The sequence below is a fragment of the Phoenix dactylifera genome, chromosome 14 (genome assembly GCF_009389715.1).
Source record: "Phoenix dactylifera cultivar Barhee BC4 chromosome 14, palm_55x_up_171113_PBpolish2nd_filt_p, whole genome shotgun sequence".
Taxonomy (NCBI): domain Eukaryota; kingdom Viridiplantae; phylum Streptophyta; class Magnoliopsida; order Arecales; family Arecaceae; genus Phoenix; species Phoenix dactylifera.
Window position 1 is genome coordinate 5,518,030 of NC_052405.1, and position 7,051 is coordinate 5,525,080.

The following is a 7,051-nucleotide window of genomic DNA, read 5'->3' on the forward strand; positions in this document are numbered from 1 at the left end:
CATACTCTCATAAAACACTGGTTTTGTTATTCTATTTTTTTTTAATCCTTATTTTTGTATATATGCCCTCCCATCTAATGTCGTTAACAAATTAACGATTTCCAATTAAAATGACTAAAATACATTTAATGGGTATATGTGCAAAAAGAAATATTTATAAGGCGATCGCAATGGAGGACAAAAAGGTAATTTCAAAATTTATTTTATTTTTAATTAAAATAAATATGGTTTTTGTTAATGGTGTTAGAAGAACCGTTATATTAGGGGCAATTGTGCAAAAATGGTGTTTTATAAGGATGTAGAAATAAATATAAATTTTAAAAGAGTATTCACATAAATTTGAATTTTTAGAAAGGTATTCATGCAAAAAAACTCCAACTTTTAATATAGCTTACCTACCACCCTCTTTACTTCCACTCCTCATGCATGCCATGACCAACATTGAGGCTTGGTAGTAGTTGTTAATTCGTCCTCGATGTATATCCATCTACCTAACAATACCAGGGAGTGTCCAATTACAATTACTAGAAAAGAATGCTAATTAATGGAGGTTCATGGGGCTAGGTTAGGTATTTGCTGATTATTATAATCAAAAAAGAGATTATCATAAACCAAATCCTTTTTTTATCTTTATATTGAGGCAACAAGAGAAAAGTGATAGGTAGCCAAATAAGGTCCTTTTTTCTCTTCTTCCTCTTTGTGCTTCAGTACAAAGCATAGTAATAAGTAGAAAAGAGATTCTGCGCATCCTCTTCTCCTACTTCTATTAAGTTAAGATGATGGGGAATCATGAGGCTTGAGAGTTTGGGACTAGATTAAGAGGATTCAATGCATCGAAGGGGTTTTCATGAAGATACAGGCTAAATTATTGTCCACTCGAATGATAAACTATAACCCGAATACCTAAATAGTAAGGTTTAGGTCAATGATTAAAAATTACAAGTTGCAACCAAAGTTTATTATTGAAAATTAAAAAATGTCAAAAAGATAGCACATCCCTGACCTAGAAAAAACATGCATACACTCCTCCCTCCCCTTTTTCCATGAATATTGGAGTTGTACAAAATAAGATTAGCCAAGTTAGCTTCCTTAACCCTTCTACTTGTTTTAATTACTCAAGCTCTATCCAAAATTGCAGTATCCCTCTTTAATTTATGCCTGGTATCATGATCTTATTTCTTAATCAACTACTCCGAAATCTTGCTGAGAACTTCACAAATCCTATTTGTTGGTTCCTTTATCTATATTTAAAATTGTCACTTGTGCAAAGTCTTTTTAATTTTCAATGTCTGAAATTTTTAACAGTTTGATGGAAAAATGATCTATGAAATCCATTTTACTAATTATTAGAGAGAAAAGAAGAAGAAGAGAAGAATGTTTTCCTTTTGATTTAGAGATACGGTATAGACACCACCATCGAGGCTTGAATCCTAGAGTTGTCTCAAATGAAGGGAGATGCCAACCAATTGTTTCAATGCCAATTGACTAAGCTAACCCAATACTAACTTGTGCAAGTTTTAGATTTAGAAAAGGCTACTTTTTAAAAATAAACTGAATATAAGATTATTTGTTTTGAAAATAAATTAATACTATTTTGAAGAAAAGAAAATCCTTTTGTATGGCTTTGTGATATTCCAAGAACAGCATGTACTTCGGAGTAATTGAGAATTGTTCACCAAACTACTTTGAGTACTCTATTTATGGATAAATTCTAATCTACCTTCCCCAACTTGTCACCTTATTATTAGACTGCAAGTTGTGTGGTTAATTAGTATCTTATTATCAACTATGGAGCTATGAAAACAAAAATGCTTCTAATTTGACAAATGAGGTGTAGTTGCATCATAAGTAAGATTATATAAAAATAAATAAAAATGCCTATCTTATTAGTTTGGCTACCTTTTAAGTTTGCATTTTTTTTGTTCGATTTTCTGAGTTTGCTTTGGCCACGATATCTAAGAAGAGCTCCCGCCTATCATTTGAACCATGAGAGCTACAAAAATACCACTTTTCCATCAAAAATGATATATAATGCTCATTTTACCCCTGACTTGTAATTGGGTCTCTTCTTTAATAATAATCAATGGCGTTAATAAGGCTGCAAAATGGGTCGGGTCGATTCGTGACTTAACCCAACCCGACCAATTTTGGAGGATCCGTTGGGCTGAGTCAGGTCCTAAAATTGGACATGTTTTATATTCTAGATCGAATCTAGATTTACTGAATTCAGACCCGATCCGACCCATTTGAAATTTGGGTAATTTTAGATTTTCAATCCTACAACCCAATCCGTTCCGACTGACATCTGTAAAATTATTTGGACTCGTGAGAACAAGTTCTGAAGGCAAGAATAAGTTGCCCCGAATTGGACCCGAATTTTTTGAATTGGGTTCGGATTATACATGGACCCGATCTACCCGTATAACCCGTTGGGTCAAAAATTGTAGCGGTGGACCCGACCCGACCCGATCTTCTATTGGGTTGGGTCTGGGTCCAAAATTAGGACCCGAATAAGAAATCGGGTTGAGTCGACGGCACTTATGACTCAATCCTACCCGACCTATTTGCATGCCTAGGAGTTAATAATATGATTATTTCATAATGGAACCCCATTGGAACCAAAAATCAAAATTACTCATAGATTAAATTAATTGTATATATTGGCCGGTAAAAAAAATAATTGTTTGTCTAAACCTCTATTTGCTTAATAAAATATTATTTCATAACCAATGATTGAATTTTTTGATGGAAGCATAAATGAAAATATTATTTTATTCTAATGAATATTGCGAGAGTCAAATAATGTCCTATAGCTCCATGGTGCAATACTTTTAAAAAATAACTATCGCATAATGATATTGTTTAGACACAAGTTAGCAATATAAGTACCGACTTATTTTTAATCTATAATAACTTTATTAGTTCAAACTGAGCTAGTAGGTTTTATTTATTGTCATGTTCCAAGAAATTAATGAAAATCTATTTGGATTTGAAGCAAATAAGGGTGATAGGTTATTGGGCTCATCTTCTCAATTAAGATTTATCTAATGATACAAATCCAATAATGTGTCATCTAGATTCGCGGTGGATGGACTTGGCTTAGTGCATCGAGGATGGTTATCTTATACTAATAAAGATTTTTCAGCTCAAAGAAATTTGATAAAAAAGGGTTGATATAATAAATCATTGATGTTGGTAAAAATTTCATCAGCTCAATCTTGGCTCATTTTGAACAAAGAAACCTTTTAGTAGCTCCAAATAAGCCAATTATAATGATATCAAAACAATAGTGTCATCAGGTTAATTTTTTTTTTATTATAATGGCAATTACATAATAAATATACACAATTTTATTTGAAGGTTGCAATGTTCACTAAAAAAAATTATGTTTCATTCCAAGTTCTGAACCGAAAATAAATTTATTTAATCATCAATTGAAATGATATTTTTTTCAATCAATTGTGATTTGAAAAATAGTTACATTGCTTTCCATTATTAGATTATAAATATTATTATTTAATTATTTTAGTTGAAACATTTTTTATGCCGGGAAAAATTGATTATTACAAGTGCCGTAGCACGAGTAGCAAGTTTGATGAGATTCCATTCGCAGCATAATTATGTTGCTGAACTTAACTTCATGCAACTGAGGAGTAGGTGACATAACTTAATCTTTAAAAGAAAGGTTAAAAACTTTGATCTTATTAAAAATATTTGCAGAAAAAAATAAAAAAGCAAGAGTGAGAAAAATGATTTTATTTCTCTGTTTCAGCACATTTTGTACATCTCGGGAGTTATATATACTCGTAAACAAAGTCCATACAAAAAAAATAGTATATGCTAATATAGAATTATGCTAATAATAAAAAATAATACTCGCTAATATAAGTTATTATATGATCCTTAAATTCATTCTAAGAAGATTATGCTAATAAAGAAAATAATATTGATACATATAGAATCATATTAATAAAAAAAATATTATGGGCTTGTACATGTTGTTACGTGATTTCTAAAATTACGCTAACAGATCTATGAATTCAATTATCAATATGTTATTTTACCATTCAAGTGCATACCAAGCTTCAGTTCACTGATAGCACTCTCTTGCTCATACGCAAGAAGTTAGGGTTCACTCGAGTTCTCCACTCAGGGAAAAGCCCGAGCCTTAAAATCCCCTTAAATGGGAAGGCAAAAGTTAGATCTCTCCACATCTCAAAAGAATAAAACTAATATGCTTCAAATGGGGCCAACAATGTGAGTAATGCATGTTGCTTAAAAGCAAATGCAAATTGTTTTGGTTGCATTAAAATAATAATGTTGAGGTCAAAGTGAGGTCGGGCTCCGGCCCGCGTGTCCAGCGTTATGGAGGGATTTTCCGCCCTCTGACCTCCCCATTAATGAGATCGAGCGAGGTCGGGCTTCGGCCTGTGCGTCCAGCGCTACGGGAGGATCTGCCGACTTCGTCCCCACTGATCTCAGACAGCGGAGGCGACTGCTTCTCCTCAGAGGTATTATTCGCTTTGGGGATCGATGGCTCCGGGCCCAATGGGCTTGCTGGAGGGCGCCACCCCTCACGATTTTGCCCCACAAAAGGCGTCTCTGAAAAGAAAGGGGTTGCCCCCCTCCATTTAAGGAACAGACCTCTCTGCTATCTAGTCGATGTGGGAGTAAGTCCGAAACCCTTTATTTTCACAACAAATAGCATTAAAACATGAATGCATTGCGAAACATTAGGATCAAATTAGTTCCAATCTTGTTATCACAAATGGTACCACATTTGTTGGACATGTTCATGCAAAGTAATTGGTTTTAAATAATTTTGGAAGGTAGAATTCATGTTTTGGCCATGAGATATTTGAGCAAGCACCGAGAAGTCTCAATTCAAGAGTTGGGACTAATCAAGCAATGAGGTTTTCACATTCACACTTATTATCGCGTGCATTGCATCTGCCATGATTTGGTCGCGTCAAAACGAGATGCAGACGACTTGGGACACTGAGTTGGGTGAACGCATGGGCCCATTCTTGGATGAGTGACATCGCCAAGTAATCTTTGGGTCGAGTTTGACCGGGACATCGCGAATGGGGACGGTGTGACCGGGAAATGGGGCGAAGACGGAGCGGTGGTCAGTCAGCGGTCAAGACACCGCGTATGCCTTGACCGGACGACAAGGCAAACAAAATTATTACGAGCACTAGTAAAATGCTGGAAAAGTCCTTTGACATTGCAACCCTTTTCGCATCTACATCCATCACCAATTCCTCTCTCTCTCTCTCTCTCTCTCTTTTGGTACCTATCAGCTTAGCATAAATACTTTTCTCAGCATTAATAGAAAAAAAGGCTGCATAAAAATAAGAGGACAGAATCAGACTCAATCCAAAAAATTTCTTCCGAATAATGAGCAGTAAAAAAGACGATCCAATCTGCAGTCATATTCGTCTCTCACAATACATAGATAATCTGAATCGAACGGCAACTCGCCACTAATCTTTGAATATCCCTAAGAATAAAGTGGCCATCTTTCTGATGCCCAACATCCCGAATTCACTCGGTTACCGTAGAAGAGTCCCCCTCCAGAATGAGGTTGTCCTTTACAATTGCCTTCCAATAGGAGGGTGAAATGCTTGATGATATACTTTATTTCATCGTAAAAATCTCAGTAACATTTTCCTTGCAGTCAAAAAAAAAAATCAACCCAACTATACTAAAACATTTAGAAATATTATTAATATTTATTTTAAATAAATATTTTATTAAAAGAGAGGAGTGGCTCAACTATCTTTTCATGGATGAGACACAAACTTGTTAGCTGGGGTGACAAATATTTTCAAACAAATTCACGCAAGACTTGAAGGTCAAGTTATATATACTTTCATATATAACCTATGTTTCATGATTTGTAGATTTGAGTATGATATATAAAATTTATAGATCTGAGTATTACCATCCCGTGCTACTCCGGCAATTAAATATTTATGGAGATATGGGGCCTGTATATAATACTTTGATTGCTGACTTCGACATTGGATCAAATAAAACCATTTTTATTATGTCTCTTCAAAACCAGCTAATTAATTTTCACTAGTTACTATTATATTTAGCTTGATATAAAAAATACTAGTCCTGCAATCTAATATTAGTTTTGCTTGTAGTATTTTAAGTTTCATATAGTCAATATCAAGAGTTTACTCGGTTGCTTGTCAGGTTGTATATTTTATCAAATTGTGTATTTAGATATAAATACCATTCTACAGTTAGATTTTTTAGGTTCTAAATTGTGCCTAAATCTCTAAAACATTCTCACCCTCTTCCTCTTCTCAAGAAATTATTATGTGGACCCATTTTATCCACAATAGTTGTATATCAAGCTAATGATTTTCCGCCACCCTCGCCATTCCCACTATCTTAAGAGAATAAAATAATATTTTTTTAGTAAATAAAAAAAAAGTCGAATAAGTTCTAGCTATTTTACTCCTGCATCTACGTCTGAAGTCACAACAATCTCTGAAGTGCACTACCATCGCCACTCTCCACTGCGTCATTGGGTCCTAGCTTATCATCCCCACCTCCACTACCTCCATTATTTCCACTGCTTCCTACCTCTTCGATTCCTCTGCCTCTTCTCATCATATCTTTCATCATTTACACTTCCTCTGTCTTCTAATCGAAAATTTTTATCTTACACAGTATGGCTGAACATGCTGTTAATTATAGCCGCTCATTTCTATGGACTCTATTTTACAAGTGTTTATCTCGCTGCATTAGTATAAGAAACGAGCAATTATAATTGATGGCGTGCACTACTAGTCCAGGCTAGGCAGGATTCAACCTTGCCACCTTTTAATTCTCCCATTCCAATCCCTTTTTTTATATTTCCATTTTTCCCGGTAAGCAGCATTAGACAGCCATGTTAATGTTATTAATAGATTCTCTAGAATCCAAGGAGAAGATATCACAAAACCGGTATAAATAGCCCCCCCCACCCCGTGCCTAAGTCAACTATTTTTTATCTTCTTTTGACCAGGAAGAATAACCTGAGCTAAAAGCA